A 17,871-nucleotide genomic window follows, 5' to 3' on the forward strand; every position below is an offset into this window, starting at 1 on the left:
CCACGAGCAAGGTGTCAGCTGGGCTATGGTCTCATCTAAGGTTCACAGTCCTCTTTTAAGCTTACATGGCTGTTGGCAGAATTCAGGTCTTTGTGGTTGCAGTAGTGAGGCCCCATCTCTTGCTGGCTGTCAGCTGGGAGCTTCTCACAGATCCTAGAAGCTGCCCACAGTTCCTTGCCATGTGGCCCCCTCCGCAAGCCTCCTCACCCTTCCCACCACTCTGACCTCAGGGAGTAGCCAGTTCCTTTTAAGCTGTCACCTGATTAGGTCAGATCCACCTAGGTCATCGTCCTTTTGATTGACTCGATGTGAACAGAATTAGTCACCTAATCACAGGAGTGACATCGATCCCAGGTTCTGTTCACACTCAAGGGGAGCGGGTTATATGGGGTGTGCACAGCATGGGGCACAATATCGAGGACCATCTTAGAATTCTGCCACACATACAGAGCCCGGGGAAGGGGAAACACAAGGGAAAGAAACAGTTTCATGCATGGGTCCATTTCTGTTCAGAAGACAGTAAAATGCCTGGCCTTAGTTAATAGGAAACTTTTTTCAAGTAATGAGGGTGGAGGCTGTGTGAAAGAGGTGGGACCAACTTTTGCATATACTCGAAGCCAGGCAGGATATTGGAGCTAATACAGTAAGCCTCAGGAAACTGACCACTTGCTTGGTTCTGTTCAAAGTGTGGCCCATAAACTGGTCCATCAGCATCTCCCAGGAGCATGTAAGAGACATACATCTTCAAGAGCCCCACCTCAGACCTGTCCAATTAGAATTTCTGGGGTGGTACTCAATTATCTCTTTTAACAAGTTTTCTGGGTGATTCAAGTGCACCCAGTTTGAAAAGAATGGCGTTAGCCAACCCTGTAAGTTTGGTTTTTTTCCAACAAATATTAAGCATCTACACAGCACTCACAAGGATCTTAACTTTGAGACAAGAATTCAGTTGCACTTAAAAGAGATAAATAACTTGCCAAACACACAAAAGTCTGAAAATCAAGGTTATAGATGAATGGACCCTTAAGAAGCATGGTCTGGCCCCAGGGCAGGCTATCCTTTAGCCTTCTGAGCAGCTGAATGTTCTCACACGTACCGACAGGCATCTGCCACTATCGACTCTCAAAGAGCCACATACAAACTCTGCTTTGATACTAGCACAGCCGAAGGGGAATGGAAACTTTTGTCAATGTGATGATTTGAGTATTTTAAGAACAGAAGTTCAGCTATTCAGCCCATCCAATGAATCTGGTAAAAGTAGATCCTGAAGATAATCCCTAAGTACTACTCAATGGAAAAAAATTGTGCTGTTGGGACTGCATTGGCACACAACAGTCCTGTGAACATCTCACAGCAGCAGAAGCCCAAGATAGAAGCAGTGTAGCCTGGTGGTTAGGAGTTCAGGCACTGGCATGTTGTAAACCTGGGGTGGAATTCCAGCTCTCCTACTTGCCAGCCTCTCTAAGTTTCAGCTCTTCTCGTCTACACAAATGGGACAATACCAGTGCCATCCTCATTTAGTGAGGATCCAATAATTCAGGCACCATTCAACAATTAAAAGGCAAATAGTCCAATTAAAAGTGGGCAAGGGATCTGAAAAGACATTTTCTACAAATTGCCACTGATGTACAAATTGCCATTAAGTGCATGAAAAGATGCTCATCATCATTAGTAATCAGGGAAAGACAAATCAAAACCACAATGGGACAGCATTTCATACCCACTAAGGTGGTTATAATGAAACAACAGACAATAACAAGTGTTGGTGAGGATGTGGAGAAACCAGGACCATCATATACTACTGACAGGAATGTAAAATGATGCAGCCACTTTGGAAAACAGTTTCGTGGTTCCACAAAATGTTAAACATAGTGGTTGAGTCAGCTCAGGCAGCTCTAACACAATACCGCAGACTGGGTGGCTTAAACATACATTTATTTCTCACACTTCTGGAGGTTGGGAAGTCCAAGATCAAGGTGCCACCATGCTCAAGTTCTAGTGAGGGCTCTCTTCCTGATTTGCAGACAGCCACCTTCTTGCTGTGTCTTCACATGGCAGAGAGAGAGCATCTTTCTAGTGTCTTTTCAAAGGCATTAATGCCACTCATGAGGGCTTCACCCTGATGGCCTAACTACCTCCCAAAGGCTCCACCTCCAATTACCATCTCACTGGGGGATAGAGCTTCAAAATATTAATTTTAGCGAGACCCATTCAGTCCACAGCAACACAGAATTACCATATGATTCATATATATCCAAGAGAATTGGAAACACATGTCTATACAAAACCCATATATGGATATTCATTCACAGAAACATTATTTATCATAGCCAAAACATGAAACAACCCAAATATCCATCAGCTGATGAATGGATAGACAAAATGAGTTCTATTCATACAATGGAATATAATTCACCCACAAAAAGGAATAAAGTATTGATACTTGCTACAACATAAATAAACCTCATGAACATTACTCTACATGAAGAAAGTCAGTCACAAGAAAACATATATCGTATGATTCCATTTGTATGAAATGTCCAGAATAGGCAAATCTATAGAGACAAAAAGATTAGGGTTGCCAGGGGCTGGGAGAAGAGTGGAATGTGAGTCACTGCTAAGGGAAATATTCTGGAATTAGATTGATTACAGCAAGACTTTGTAAATATACTAAAAACCATGGTTTTAGACATTGAATTTATGGTGTGTAACTTTTATGTCAATTTTTTAAAGTAGAAAAATCCACATAGATTGACCTTGTCAGTGTCCCTGACACATAGAAAATACATACAAGTTATATCATAACAAAATAATGAGATGTGGAGAAATGTAAAATGGTGCAGCCACTGTGAAAAACTATATGGTGGTCCTTCAAAAAATTAAACATAGAATTACCATATGATCCAGAAATTCTACTTCTGGTTACATACCCAAAAGAATGGAAAGCAGGAACTTGAACAGACATTTGTATTCTCATGTTGATAACAGCTTTATTCACAAAACAGCTAAAAAATGGAAGCAACCCAAGTGTCCATGAAGGGATGAATGGATAAACAAAATGTGATATAGACGTACAATGGACTATTATTCAGCTTTTCAAATGAAGGAAATGCTGGCACATGCTACAATGTGGATGCAACTTAAAGACATTATGCTAAGTGAAATTAACCAGACACAAAATGACACATATTGTATGTTTTTACTCATGTGAGGTACTTAAAGTAGACAAATTCATAGAGGTACAAAGTAGAATGGTGGTTGTCAGGGGCTCGGGGACAGAGGAATGAGAATTTATTGTTTAATGGGACAGAGTTTCAGTTTGGAGGCTGGAAGAACTCTGAGATGGATGGTGATGATGGCTGCACAACAATGTGAATGTAACTCATGCCACAGAACTGCACACTTAAAAATGGTTAATATGGTAAATTTTATATTATAAGTATTAAACCACAATTAAAATGTTTTTAATAGAGCATTGTAGATAGAGGCTATAAAACAATGCCTTTGTAAATTAATAATCAAGCAATAATAAAATGATTATTATATGTTCCTGTCTTTAAAAAAAGAAATGGGAATTATGTATTCCTTCACTGTAGTGGACTGAGGATAACAATGCATTCACATGAACCTCCAGGTTCAGAGAGAGGAAAATGACCAAGGAAGCCTTTTCAGGACTCACTGATGGTCTCTACTTTCTGGGGAGCAATTCATATGCCATCATAGCTCTGAAATATTTGCACACCATCTCTTCAGAGGCAGCATCTGAGCTGCGTTCCCTGAAGAGATGCCTTGGGTATCTCTGAAGCTAAATCAGGCTAAACCCAGAAGCAATCATCACTGAGGTGTTGCTTTTCAGAGAACAAATGGCCACCTGTATACTAGAGACATTTTGAAAGGCTAGGGAGAGCGGTCCAATTTGAGGTTAATGAAGTCTTTGAAAAGATAACCATACCTTGTCAAGAAGATGCTAAATCTTTGCATAATAATTACTTTCCTGACATATCCAACTTTAGTCTCATTCCTACTTTTACTTTTTCATCCTAACGATGCTTTTCCTAATGGAATTTGTCGTGATTTTTCTTCATAGAATTTTTATGTGGCCAGCCTGGTAATCATTTTTATTCCTCATCAAATAATTTCAGAAAAACACTATGCATGCAGAACAATATAATGATAATGATCATTTAAAGTATTCAGGGAAATCCTAAAATCCCCAAGAGGAAAATATAATTATATAAGAGTTCTGCTGTAGTGTTGTTAAGTTTTATTTCACCAGACGCGTAATACCTCTTTGGTTTGATTTCATACCTCATCTCATACCTCTAGAGAAATTTGTGGGGGGGGGCAGGGGGGGGAAATCTCTTATGATGCACACCTGCTGCTTATTATTTCAATTTCTCATAAAAATTGTAGTGTTTACTCTATTCGCATCACAAAAGCCGTGTAAAGACCAATAAATAGTGAATATCTCTAGCAGATAATACATATACAATGAAAAACCACATCTTAAATTGTTTTCTCTGCTTCACAGCAAGAATATAATATGTTTCAACAAATTTCTTCACTGATTAAATAAAGTATCTGCATTATATGGATGTGATATGAGGAGATTTTTAAAATAGGATTTAAGTTCTAGTTAAACATGGCCAATTTAACCTATGGATTTCTCTCTAAGGAGTTACATAAATCCCTTACAGGGATTCCAAAGCTTGCTCTGAGGGTAGCCAGGCACCATGTCATGAGGACACTCAGGCATCCATGTGGAGAGCCCACATAGAAAGGAACCAGGTTGCCAACACCAAGTTGTGAGGGTGCCATCTTAGATATGTATTCCTCGGCCCCAGTCAAGCCTTTACATGATTGCAGCCCCAAATGACACCTGACTGACAACTTAGGAGCAACCACAAGCCAGAACTGTCACATTGAGCTACTACTGAATTCCTGACCAATAGAAACCTTGAAAAATGATAGATTATTGTAGCTTTAAGCCACTAGGTTTGGGGTGATTTGTTCCACAGTAGTAGATAACTAATAGAAGTGTTTTCTTCATTCTCATTAGGAACTTCCTGAAATGTGTCTCTTATCTGCTGCATTAAAACTCATTAACAAATTTCTATTTTCAACATATTAAGTCCAAACTTCCCTTCATTTTCTATAATTTGGAGCCTACTTTAATTCTCACCACTCCACCTATGCTGCAATGTAGCACAGATATGGTTTCAAGAATTAGTCATTATTCCTCAATTAGCCTCTATGAAACTAGCATGGACTTGGGAGTCAGAGAGTCCTGAGTCCTAATTCAAAATCCACTTCTTGTTTGCCTATCTATACTTGCCACTTTCCCAGAAGAGGCCACTGCATGAAGAGTGGAACACAACCCAGGACAAGAAGGAAGAAAAGCACCATTAGGATCAAAAACTAAAAGTAGGAATAAGACTAAAGTTGGATATGTCGGTTAGCTATTGCTGTGTAATAAGTTACCCCAAAAGTTAGCAACTTAAAACAACACACACTTATTATCTCACTAAGCATCAGCCCAGGATTTGTGATCCCATATGAAGACTTGACTGAGGAATGACCTGCTTCCGAGTTTGTGTGATCATTAGCAGGACTCAGTTCCTTGCAGGCAATAAGACTGAGTCTCAAAGTCATCAATAGTGGCAAAGTCTGCTAGCAAGATAAACATTACACCCCTTTGCATCCTAATCAACAAGATGACATCTCACCACTTTTTATCATATTCTATTGGTAAAAAGCAAGTCACTAAGTCAATCCACACTCAAGGTTTGGTGGGGAGGTGGGGCAGGTTACACAAGGGCATAAATATCAGGAGGTGGGAATCACTGAGGGCCGTCTTTGAAGTCTGTCCACCATGGTTTGGGTACATAAAATAACCTGCATATTCACTTTAATGGCCTGGTGTTTAAGAATACAGACCCTGGAGCTAGACTGCCTGAGTTCAAATCCCAGCTCTGCCACTTTTAAGCCTATATAACCTTACGGAGGTTACCCAACAGAACCTACCTCACAACAAAGTTCACAACGTCCACAGGCTAAAAATAAAACTAATTCAATTGTACTTTTAGTGCAATAGTAGGAAACAGTAGGAAAAGTACTATTCTTAGTACTAACCACCTTACAAAAAGTTCTCCCCAGCACACCATGGGTAATGGAAGCAACAGCATTTTCCAGAACAGCTTCACAGTAAACACTACAATGAATTTCTGTAGACCACTTGATAGAACTAACCTTAATCTAAACCAATGGCACCCACCAAAGTTCATCGTGACATGAGCAATTATTGGAACAGTCAGAAAAATCAGATCTACAGCCTAGCTCACCCTTGATCTGATTTGACCTCACTGATTTCAGAATATTTGAAAGAACAGAGAGTTGGCATGTTCTTCATGTAATTCTCCCTAAAAACCATTTCTTTCAACAGATATTTCGATGAAGACTAAGTAGCCATAAATTTGAAACTGTATTTCCTGGTATAAGGATTCAGGTAATTTACACACATAAGATATATATTTTTTAATTTTCTGTACAAAGTGATCTAATAAGATATTTTGATGAAGACTAAGTAGTCATAAGTTCAAAATTGTATTCTCTGGTATAAGGATTCAGGTAATTTACAGGCAAAAAATAATCTAATAAATATTAAATATAAATATTAAAGGTTTTGTTGTTTTCTGTTGCTGGTTGAAAACAAGCCTCAGTCTTGATCTGAATTAGGGCCCCACCACTTACTGGCTTACTCTATGACCTTGGTCAAGACTTGTCTGAGCTTCAGGGTTTTCAACTTGGAAAATGAACTAATAATAATAATGTCATCATATTGGGTGGCTAGGAGAATTAAATGAGATTGTGTTTGCAAATTGCATAACATGATACTTGGCTCAAAATAAGCTTTCAAAAAAATGGTAACAATCCTTAAATATTATTTTTAACTGGAAAGTCTCCTTATACCACAAGTTTATGAATCTTAGGGCTGGTTGATTTGATCACTGTTCAGCAACTATTCATTCTTTTCCCTGCCTCACCACAGCCCACCACCGAAACCTCCATGCCGGAGTGTACTTCCCCAGACCACAGCTATGTGACTTTCTTTAAACCATGCAAGTGGACAGAGGTGACAGTGTACAAATGATTCTGAACCTTGGACTTAAGGGGTATCATGCATTCCCTTTGGAAGCTATGAACTTCTGCCAGGAGAAACACATACCCCTCTAGTCTGGGCCCCAAATAAGACACATGCAACACAGCTTAACCCAATTTGCAGCCTGGAAGCTGGAACCCAGAGCATAGAGTCCAATTTCATTCAGGAGAACTATAGCTGGTGTTGAAACTCATAAGTGTTAGAATAATTTTATCTTAAGCCTCTGAGTTTCAGGGAAATTTGTTACATAGTATTACTGTGGCACTAACTGACTGATATACTGGATAAAGTCACTTTAACAACTACTCTCTGAGACATTGGGCCCCTACCTGCCAAATGCTAAACCCTTTGCTCTTCCCTATATTGCATCTCTCTGCTAGTCCCCAATGCAGGGGGTGTCATTATGTAAAATTTGTGTCTCATTTTACCTATGTGCTTTCCGTCTGTTTCCGCCATGGCTCTCAATATCATTCTAGATCAGTCTCAGGTATTAGTTGGTGAATGCTTTGCTTTGTTTTTTTCTTTAAGTTTTTATTTTGACATAATCATATAATCACAGGTAGTTGTGAAATAGTTCATAGAGTCTTGTGTACATCTCAGCCACCTGTTGCCAATGATGACATTTTATATAACTAGGGTACAATATCAAAACCAGGACACGAATAAAGCAAAAGTGAAATATATATCTTTTTACCTGAGCTTTACTTAGTAGCTATGCAATCCTTGGTGAGTTACCTATTGTTACTGAAGCTCAGTTTTCTCATCCATAAAATGGGGATAATAACCCCTACTCCAAAGGTTTGTGGGAGAATTGAGATAATGTTCCTGGAACACCTAGAATGGTACTGAGTTAGGCACAGAAGAGGCAATAAATGGCAGCTCTTGTGATTTTTCTGTAGGTTTCACAGTGAAAAGCAAATAGTAGGTTCCCAAGTCATACATACTGATGCACACCTTCTCTATGGGATCAATAGAATAACACCGGATTTTTCTTCAAGAGTTCCACAAGACTTGTCATCAATACTTCAAGGATAAAGAAAACATAATGCAGACACTCAAGAAGAAAAGACAAGTAACCTACAAAATAGGGTTACACATCTCTGCAGTGACACTGAAAGCCAGACAGTAATGGACCAATGAGTACAATATTCTAAAGGAAAGAATGTGAGACTCACACGAAATCCATTCAAGATATCATGCCAGCAAAGAGGCGGCAGAGAAAGTATGAAATGGTTCAGAAAAACCAGCACCCATGAGCCCTCTTGTTAAAAACCGCTTGGAATGAAATCCAGGCAAATAGGACTCTACAGAACTAAAACCTCAAGAATGGAGAATCTTCGGTCAAACAATGGAGAAGGAGCAGAAAATCCTTTTACATAGAACTGATATTAAGCAATTGTCAGAATTATGGTTACCAAGCATAACATAACCGTTATGTAAACTATCACAGTGTGAAAATCATATAAGAATGAGGAAAATCACAAGGGAAAATGGAGAGAAGTATGAAATTACTAACATCCTCACATTTCATAGCAGGGAGTCAATCAATATTATCTAAAATTGAAACTGTAATTCAAAGATATGTAATGTCTCCAACTTCTTAATGTTACTAATCATCTCTTCCTTTAACCTTAGAAGCAATCTTTTAGGAGCTAATTAATATCTCTTACAGAAAAAAAATCTACATGAAGTTTAGTGATTCTCTCAGTTCCATATCAGTTTCATTTCTTTCTGAAGTAAAGTAAAATTAATGAAGTAAAGATAACGATAATACTTTCATAAAACTGGATGAATAACAAACTACTAAAATAAAAACATGGTTTTGTAGAACTATCTGTCCATCTTTACTTCCATCCTTCATCCCGGACACATACTTTGGAAGGTGCTCAGGACAAGGGTCATCCAGCACTGATGATATTTATTCCTCGTGGGTGGGAATTCCAGCTGGTTTTTATTTTATTTTATTTTATTATTTGTATGTCTCTGTATTGCTTGATCTTTATCACAAGGATGAATTGTTTTAAAACAAGGAATAAAGCCGTTGTGACTTGGCCTCTCATGGGCCGCCTCTTGCAGCCGTTTGTCTTTCTGTTCCAAGTACTGCTTAAATAATGTAAACTGGAAAGAGAAGCCGGCTTTGATCTGATTTATTCATGCTGTCCATTTATAAAAACCGAAGGCAGTGGATAAAGGCCCAGCCAACCTGCTTCTTGTTGCATATAAACACAGCAATCGAGAGCCGCGGGAAGGGCAGAGGGGAAGGTGCTCAGCCATCAGTGTGGGTGTGGGTCCTGTCTGTGAGTCATCCTCTCCCTCCCACCCCCACACACTCTTGAAAGCCCATCTCAGGGTCTTCATCAGGACACACGCTAAGAGCGACACTTGAATCATATCCCAGAAAAGGTCAATTCTGAGATCCTGCCTCAATCTATTTTTCTGCCTCTTTGGCTTCTCTTCCCTCTGAAACTTGGAGCAAATAAGTATTTCTTTCTGATAAGTTTTTTGTTAATTTTCACATGAACAATAACAAAAATCCGTACATTCAGGAATTTTTGCAAGGTGCCTGGTGCTTTCATCAACAGAATTCAGTTCCAGTTTGTAGCCATTATCAACAAAACTGGAACTTCCTTGGCTGTGGCAAGAAGGGACTGTTGCCCACCAGCTGCTGAGTCACTGGCTGTAGTTCTGTCAGGTAAGTGCTCCTGGAGTGAGCTGCAGATGCTGACTGACACAGAAACCAGAAAGCCTCGCTCCATGCCCCTGATAGATTCAAACAAACACTTGGGCGATTAGCCAGGGGGCTGTGAAAGGACACTGCCCTGCATAAAACCCAAAACCGGAGTTGGTCGTGGAAGGCTATGTGCTTCAGGTGATTCAGAATCTCGTCGCCAGCGAAAACCCTCAGAAACCTGCTGAGAAAAAGATCCACTAGAGGACATGGGCCCTCCCCACTTTTAGAGGGTGAGCAGAAAAAGTGGGTCCTCTCCACTTTTAGTGACCGAGCAGGAACCTGCACAGAAAGGAAGCTGAGGTGGTGGACGCCTGTGCTTCCTAACGGCACTGCCTCAGCCAGAGGGCTCCCATCATCAGTCACTCTCCCATTACCCTCTAAATGTGCAGGGTGACAGTGCTGCGGATCCCTCCCCAAGGTGCACGCTGGTCAGCCTTGCCCAGCTAATCACGTCTCTGTATGGTAGCGAGAGCTGCTCTTGGCCCATCTCAGCCCATAGTTCTCTAGTACAGCTTGATGACTGTTCATGGCACCACACGGTGCTCAGAGCGTGTGTGTGTGTGGGTGTATGTGTGTGTGTGTTCTGACATCCCTTAAACACCCCTAATGTTGCTAACAGGGTGTGTGTTTGTGTGTGATGTACTTAGGTCCCCTTTTCTATTAACACTTGTTGAAACACTGTTAAGTTCAAGGCAGAGGAAGTATTTCTGAATTCAGGTTATTTGTGAACACTCCACACACTCCATAAGAAGGCTTCAATTACACAAGTTAAAATTTTTTTTTAAATGACTTCATTAGGCCGGGCGCGGTAGCTCATGCCTATAATCCCAGCACTTTGGGAGGCCGAGGCGAGCAGATCACAAGGTCAGGAGATCAAGACCATCCTGGCTAACATGGTGAAACCCCGTCTCTACTAAAAATACAAAAAATTAGCTGGGCGTGGTGGCAGGCGCCTGTAGTCCCAGCTACTCGGGAGGCTGAGGCAGGAGAATGGCATGAACCCAGGAGGCGGAGCTTTCAGTGAGCCGAGATCGCGCCACTGTACTCCAGCCTGGGTGACAGAGCGAGACTCCGTCTCAAAAAAAAAAAAAAAAAAAAAAAAAGACTTCGTTATAGGCAATTCATGCATTCATGCCCCACCTCACCCTCTGCATGAACCCACAGTGACCCTATGAAGTCACAATTTAGTGTAGGTAATAGAGGAAGAAAACAGGGATTTTGTTTAATGTAGACTCAAAACACCATCCCTTATGTTCAACAGGTGAACAATTAGTTCTACATATAAACGTGTGCATATCTGAGATGTAAGGAGAATTTCTTTTTCTGCTTCTTTTTCATTACCCTTCACTCTTTCCTGGGACCTGCCTCTCAATTGCCCTCCAGACTCCAAGCCTTCGGGCTTTCCTCTTTCCCGGATGGAAATCTCATCCCAGAGAAGAATTTGAAAAATCCATTCATACGAAGCTCTAAAAGTTCATTAATGTAAATATTTCTAGGAGCTTGTTGCATATGCATCCATCTTCTATATTAAAGCAATGAGATCTTTTCAGAGCCCAGTCGACTTTTGTGCACTGAGAAAACTCCTCAGAAAACATTCGTGGAATTAGGACAAAATTCCCTCTTCCAGGAGTATTCATATTTTAGCAGAGATGAAAGCCTCAAAGCCAAGACAATGAAACCCTAACGGAGAGACATTGACCAGTAGACAGAGGAAGCATTTCTGAATCAGTGAAGCCTTTTGTAGTCCTCCAAAAGATGCTACCTAGGTGGCCACCTTCGTTAGTAGTTCATTAGCCCAAGTTTCAAGCAATCTGGTTTATTCTTTGATCTGCAGCAGTAATTCTCAGGACCCATGTGTTCGGTAGGATGAAAACGGGTGTTGCACAGAATAAAGGAAACTGTGGTCACATAATTTTGGCACACACAAACAAAATTAAGCAGGTGTTTCTACTGAAGACTTTCTCGAGTATTAAATACACTGAAGTGTACCCAGGATCTTCAAGAGGAAAACACATTCCTTGATGCTTCTCCAAGTCGATCTCTCTTAGCACCAAGCTCCGAGACACAGATCTTCAGCAGTGATTCTAGCATTTAGATTCCTGGTGGACATAATAATTGTCTTGAGGGCTGTGGCAGCCACAGAGTTGCGTGGCTCGGGTCTTTCCCACCTGCTGTGGGGTGTGTGGTTGGATCGCATTGTTCAGATATTGCACCTTGATTCCACAACAATGTTCTTGCCAAGCCCAAGCTTCCCCTGGGCTGCTCCAACCAATGACAGACTTCAGCAGCAGCACTAGAACTGGCCATTCCTCTAATGCAGGGTTCCCAGCCTCAGTTCTACCGACATTGGAAGCTAGGTAACTTTTTGTTTCGGGGGCTGTCCTGTGCATATCGGGATGTCTAGCAGCATCCCTGGGCTCTACCCACTCGATGCTGAGAGCATCGTTTCCTGCAAGGTATAACAACCAAAAGTATCTCCAGACTGCAAAGTGTCCCTGGGAGCAGAAATGCCCTCGGCTGAGACCGTGTGTTCTAATTGGCCATCTCGACTTGAGGACTCCCCAGCAGCCTAGCTAAAATGTTGTCCAATCTACACTGTAGCCTGAAGTTCTTCCTACAAAGTCTTCCTTACTTTCTGCTCTCTTTTGACATGTGCTGACCCTGCATCACTGCCAGCTCTCCCACCTTCTGCTGCCCCCCATGTCTTTCTCCTTCACAGACATCATGTCTTCTAAAAGATATGTGTACCCAGATTCTGTAAAAGGGAACTTATTTGAAACTTATGTGGAAAACCAGAGTGTTTTCGTAGAAACATCTCACACACAACACACATAAATACACAGACAGACAGAAGGCCCAGGAGTTGTAAGATTTTTCATTTTCCAGTTTTTAAGTTTCTTAATTGGAATACTAGCTTCAGGGTGGAGCCCTTCAAGGAACAAGACCAGGAAACATGTAGTTTCTAGGGCCTAATAAGCAGGCACATCTGGAAAGCAAAACAGATCCCCAAAAATTAAGGGTCTTATTTTTATACCAGTTCCTCAAAAACTGTTTTTGAGATTTTATACCAGATCTCAAAAACAGGGAATCGGCCCATCTCCCATGGAAATCTTATTTCTCAGTGGGGGGTGGGGACATTTCCATACCTTCCAGGTGGCCAAAAGCATGCTTCTCTGATCCAAGAATGCAAAGAGTTAAGCATCCCTCCATAACTGCTGTTAACCATCCTCAAAAGTATATTTCTTACTTAGCTCTTTCATAATGCAAAGTAATTTCTGATACCCCCAAAAGTCAAAAATATCAGGCAATGCAATGCAAAACAGAGCAGAGCCTTAGATTTTGAGAGGGACCTGTCTGCTTACAGCTCTTGGGGTTCCAGGAGGAAAACAGAGGTTTTCTCCAAAACAGGGTCTGTGGCACCTTTTCTGTTTTTCCCAAAGAGTCCCAGGCTGCTAGAAATTACTTTAGGTCCTCTCATGTGGGCACTGAGAGTGGCAAGAAGACAGACTGGGGAGATAATTCAGTCAACTGAATAGAAAAACAAACAAAAACTCTCTCAGTGGAAAAAAATCAAGACTTTATTTATTTATTTATTTATTTATTTATTTAGAGACAGGGTCTCACTGTTGTCACCCAGGCTAGAATCCAGTGGTGTGATCATGGCTCACTGCAGCCTCAACCTCCTGGGCTCAAGCAATCCTCCCATCTCAGCCTCCCAAGTAGCTAAGACCACAGGCACGTACCATCACACCCAGATAATTTTTTTGTATTTTTAGTAGAAACGAGGTCTCACCATGTTGCCCAGGCTGGTGGAGGGCCATTTAAAACACAGGTGGGTAGGCCCTATACCTAAGCTTCTGAGTCAATAGATGTGGGGCAGAGCCTGAGGGTTTGCACTTCCAAAACATCCCCAGGTGGTGCTCATGCTGCTGTTTCACGGAACACACTTTGAGAACCACTGAACTACAGGAAACCCTTGACAACACATTCCTCTAAAGAATTCCTGGATCCTTCCCAGCCTTCCAGAATACCAAAATGCTCTCTCTGAAAAAGGTCCCTGAGACCACCTTTTCTTACCCATTCTCATTGTACTGAAGAGGGAACTGAGTCACAGGGAGGTGAGACGATGCCTTGCAAAATCAAGCAGATCTCAGATCTGGGTTTTGAGCCAGAGTTTGTTGATTCACGCCAACAGATCTGCCCACAAGGCCTGTCCAGCTTTCTCTATTTCTTCTAAACTCAGTCCTGCAAAATGTGGCTGGTATCAATTGCCAATGCAAAAGCAGCAGAGCATCCCACATCACAAAGCTAGAGTCCAGTCTCCAGTGGGAGAGGACGCCAGGGCCCTATAACTAGGATCGTGGGAGTGAAATGGGAACTGCTGTGGAGATTAAAATTGAACATACCCGATAGCTCAGTTCTGTGACCCTGATATGTCAACTGACAAAATTCAGCAGAGCTCCATTTTCATATATAGATTATAAGATTATAACCTATAGATTCTTTGCACTTTGAAGTGCAAAGAAATTATCCAATGTCTAATCTGAAGATGTCCCTAAACCTTAAATGTTGCTGCCTCTTTTTCAATAAAAATATCAGCACTGAGCTTTCTGTTCTCAGGAAGGCTGCAGCTTGTTGTGTCTAACACGGACCAGAATTGACTTGTTTTTCTTTTGTTGTTGTTTTTTTTTTTTTTTTTTTTTTTTTGGCCTTTCAAGTGTTGTTGAGTCTACAAAATGTAGAAAGAAAATTTGCCAGACTTTGTTATTGAATTGGCCGGCTTCTTAGCATTATCTACATTGTTCCATTTGAACAGAATAGGAAGAAGGACGATTTTGGACAAACATGGCCTAAAACACACTGACTCAACTTCTCTGTGCAGAAGGGATTTCTGAGCAGCACATGGTCCTCACAGTGCAGTCAAGTCTGGAAGCTTGGGAAGTTATGGGAGGCTCTTTTTTTTTTTTTTTTTTTAATTTTGCTGCCAATAACATGATGGATTGAAGAAAGCAAATAGCTCTTTTATCATGTCACATAAATCCTTATGACTAATTTACTAGCACAGTCATCTCCAAAGAGCAAATGTGGATACTGGGTGAAATCTGTTTACCATCAAAACCACCACAAATCAGGCAGTGATCAATGTTTTTGTAACTATGGAGAAAACAGCAATGGGAACCCATTTTCACAGTTCCTGCGAATGTAGGGCAAGTGGCTAAATAGTCCATCGGTGGCTTCACTCAAAGATATTTTTCACTGTTTTCTTCTGGGCAGGGTGAACAGTGACAATGCATATTCTGAAAATTTATTTCAAATGGTCTAGGCAGTTTCTCTGGAAAAGTGGGCAGAATACTCCTGGGGACTAGGGAGAAGCCAACAAGCACTCACAAAAGTCAATTTTCTCATCTGCAAAAGCAAAGGAATGTATCTCCTGTGAGAAGGGCAGCAGCATGGAATCCAACACACCTAGGTGACAGAAAGGTCTTGAGCAAGGATAAGGATTATGTCAGTGACCACTGATTTATCCAGCCAGACACCATGCTCAGTACATTGCATAAATCGTCTCATTCATCCCTCGTACAACCCTGTAACTTACACACATCACTATTCCCATGTTTCAGTTGAGAAAATTCATGCTCAAAGAAATTAAACAATGTTCCCTAAGCCACATGGATTGCTGATAAATTGCAGAAGCCAAGTGAATACTCACTTTAATCACATTCCACAATCTACAGCCTCAGTATAAGAGTAAACTGCCAACTTTCCTGTCCCACTCTTATTCTTATTCCCAAAAGGAACTAAGGCAACCCTTTAAAGAACCATTATGGTCAGTTTCAAAATAAATAAACAAACACACATAAGCAAGGAAAGTGGAGTATAGAGAAAAATATCATCAAATGTGTGTTTGTAACCATTGCAGGGCAGCTACACTCTTGCATTTGAGGTCTCTGAGATTTTATTCTCAAGGTGAAGCATGTGTTTAAATAATATCTAGATTTCCAATAATTGGTTAAATGGAAGTATGGAAGTACACATGTGTTGTGAAATGAAATACATGCAATTCATCCCTACTGGTAAAATATTAAAACATATAATTTCATCTAATGGTCATTAATAATTGAAATTCAGGCAGACTCTTAAAAAAAAAAAAGCAATTCATTTTGGGAATCAATGCAGAAATACTGTATTTCTTAATCATCCATCCTTGCTTCACACACTGTAGTGATCTTTAGCCTTGAGGGATTGCAAAGTCTTTCCTGGGCACCATAAGTTGGCCTCTGTTTTTACACACAACACAGTCCTGAAAATGTATGCCAAAGGTCAGTATGACAAAAGTAAGCAACTGAACAATAGTCATACCCAGTGTACATAAGAGGCCCTCTTTTCTTTTGAGGCAAATAGATAAAACACTGAGTTACACATTGTCCTTCAGACACAACCTTCAGCAATATACTTTCATTATGTTATACGTGTTCATTAAGTTTATTTTTATTCATAATTGATCATATATTCATTCTACCAGCTAAGAGCTGATGAACATTAGACAAGGGTTGAAGGTTTGCTACTTCTGATACATCTGTTGCTTTCATTTTGATGGCCATTGTGTTATATTTATAAAAGCTACACTTTCTACTATATTACTAGAATTTCCTTGGTTTTTTTCATCCATATTTATAGAAGAAAACCAGAAGAATACAATATAATAGTAAAACAAATACGCCAAGACATATGCATCTATACCAACACAGCCAATCTACTGAAAGGGAACTATGAGCAGCAACTGGCATCTCTAAGTCACGGCTAGAAACGTCCACTCCTCAGCTGACACACACAGACTACAGTATCTTTTTTGTTTTTTTATTTTATATATTTTTTTATTATACTTTAAGTTCTAGGGTACATGTGCACAACGTGCAGGTTTGTTACATATGTATACATGTGCTGTGTTGGTTTGCTGTACCTATTAACTCATCATTTACATTAGGTATTTCTCCTAATGCTATCCCTCCCCCATCCCCCCACCCCACGGCAGGCCCCAGTGTGTGATGTTCCCCGCCCTGTGTCCAAGTGTTCTCACTGTTCAATTCCCACCTATGAGTGAGAACATGCAGTGTTTGGTTTTCTGTCCTTGCGATAGTGTGCTGAGAATGATGGTTTCCAGCTTCATCCATGTCCCTACAAAGGACATGAACTCATCCTTTTTTATGGCTGCATAGTATTCCATGGTGTATATGTGCCACATTTTCTTAATCCAGTCTATCATTGATGGACATTTGGGTTGGTTCCAAGTCTTTGCTATTGTGAATAGTGCCGCAATAAACATACCTGTGCATGTCAGAATGCAGTATCTTAAAGGCAAGTTAGGAGTGTTGAAGTATAGTTTGCAAAAGTACATGATGTTTAAAAATATTAAATATATGAAAGTTGAGTACTACTTATGTCACATAATTACAATATCCCCTGGCATGGACGGAACAGGTTTTATTTTCCCAATGCTATCAGAAAGCAAATGATATAAAGGAAAGAAAATCAAGATTATAGACCCATGAATGGAAAAGGGAAAAGGGTCATCGCCTGGAAGCATTTGTGTTCAACAAGTGAGCTAATTTGTGTGCAGATATTCCTTCCATGCCCTATGTATGAGCGAGTCTTCTTAAAGTTCCGGATCTAGAATGACCGAGGTGGTAAGTTTTAGTCCCTGGAAAGGAAGGGTAAATGAAAACCAGCTCCCTGTAGAAGTACACAAGTTGGTTTTATGCATCTGCCAAAAGGACAGCTGCATACGGGTATCAGACAGTAAGACAGACTGACAACCTTTCTCAAATGAAATTAGAGGCGTTCAATTCTGTCCTAATTAGCTCACCCTGAAAGATCAGGATTTCTCAACCTCAGTACTACTATTGACATTTGGAGCCAGATACTCCTTTGTGGCAGGGGTATCCTGTGCATGAAAGAGTCTTCAGTAGCATCCCTGGCCTCT

Source organism: Pongo abelii, chromosome X (genome assembly GCF_028885655.2).
Source record: "Pongo abelii isolate AG06213 chromosome X, NHGRI_mPonAbe1-v2.0_pri, whole genome shotgun sequence".
In the NCBI taxonomy this organism is placed as follows: Eukaryota; Metazoa; Chordata; class Mammalia; order Primates; family Hominidae; genus Pongo; species Pongo abelii.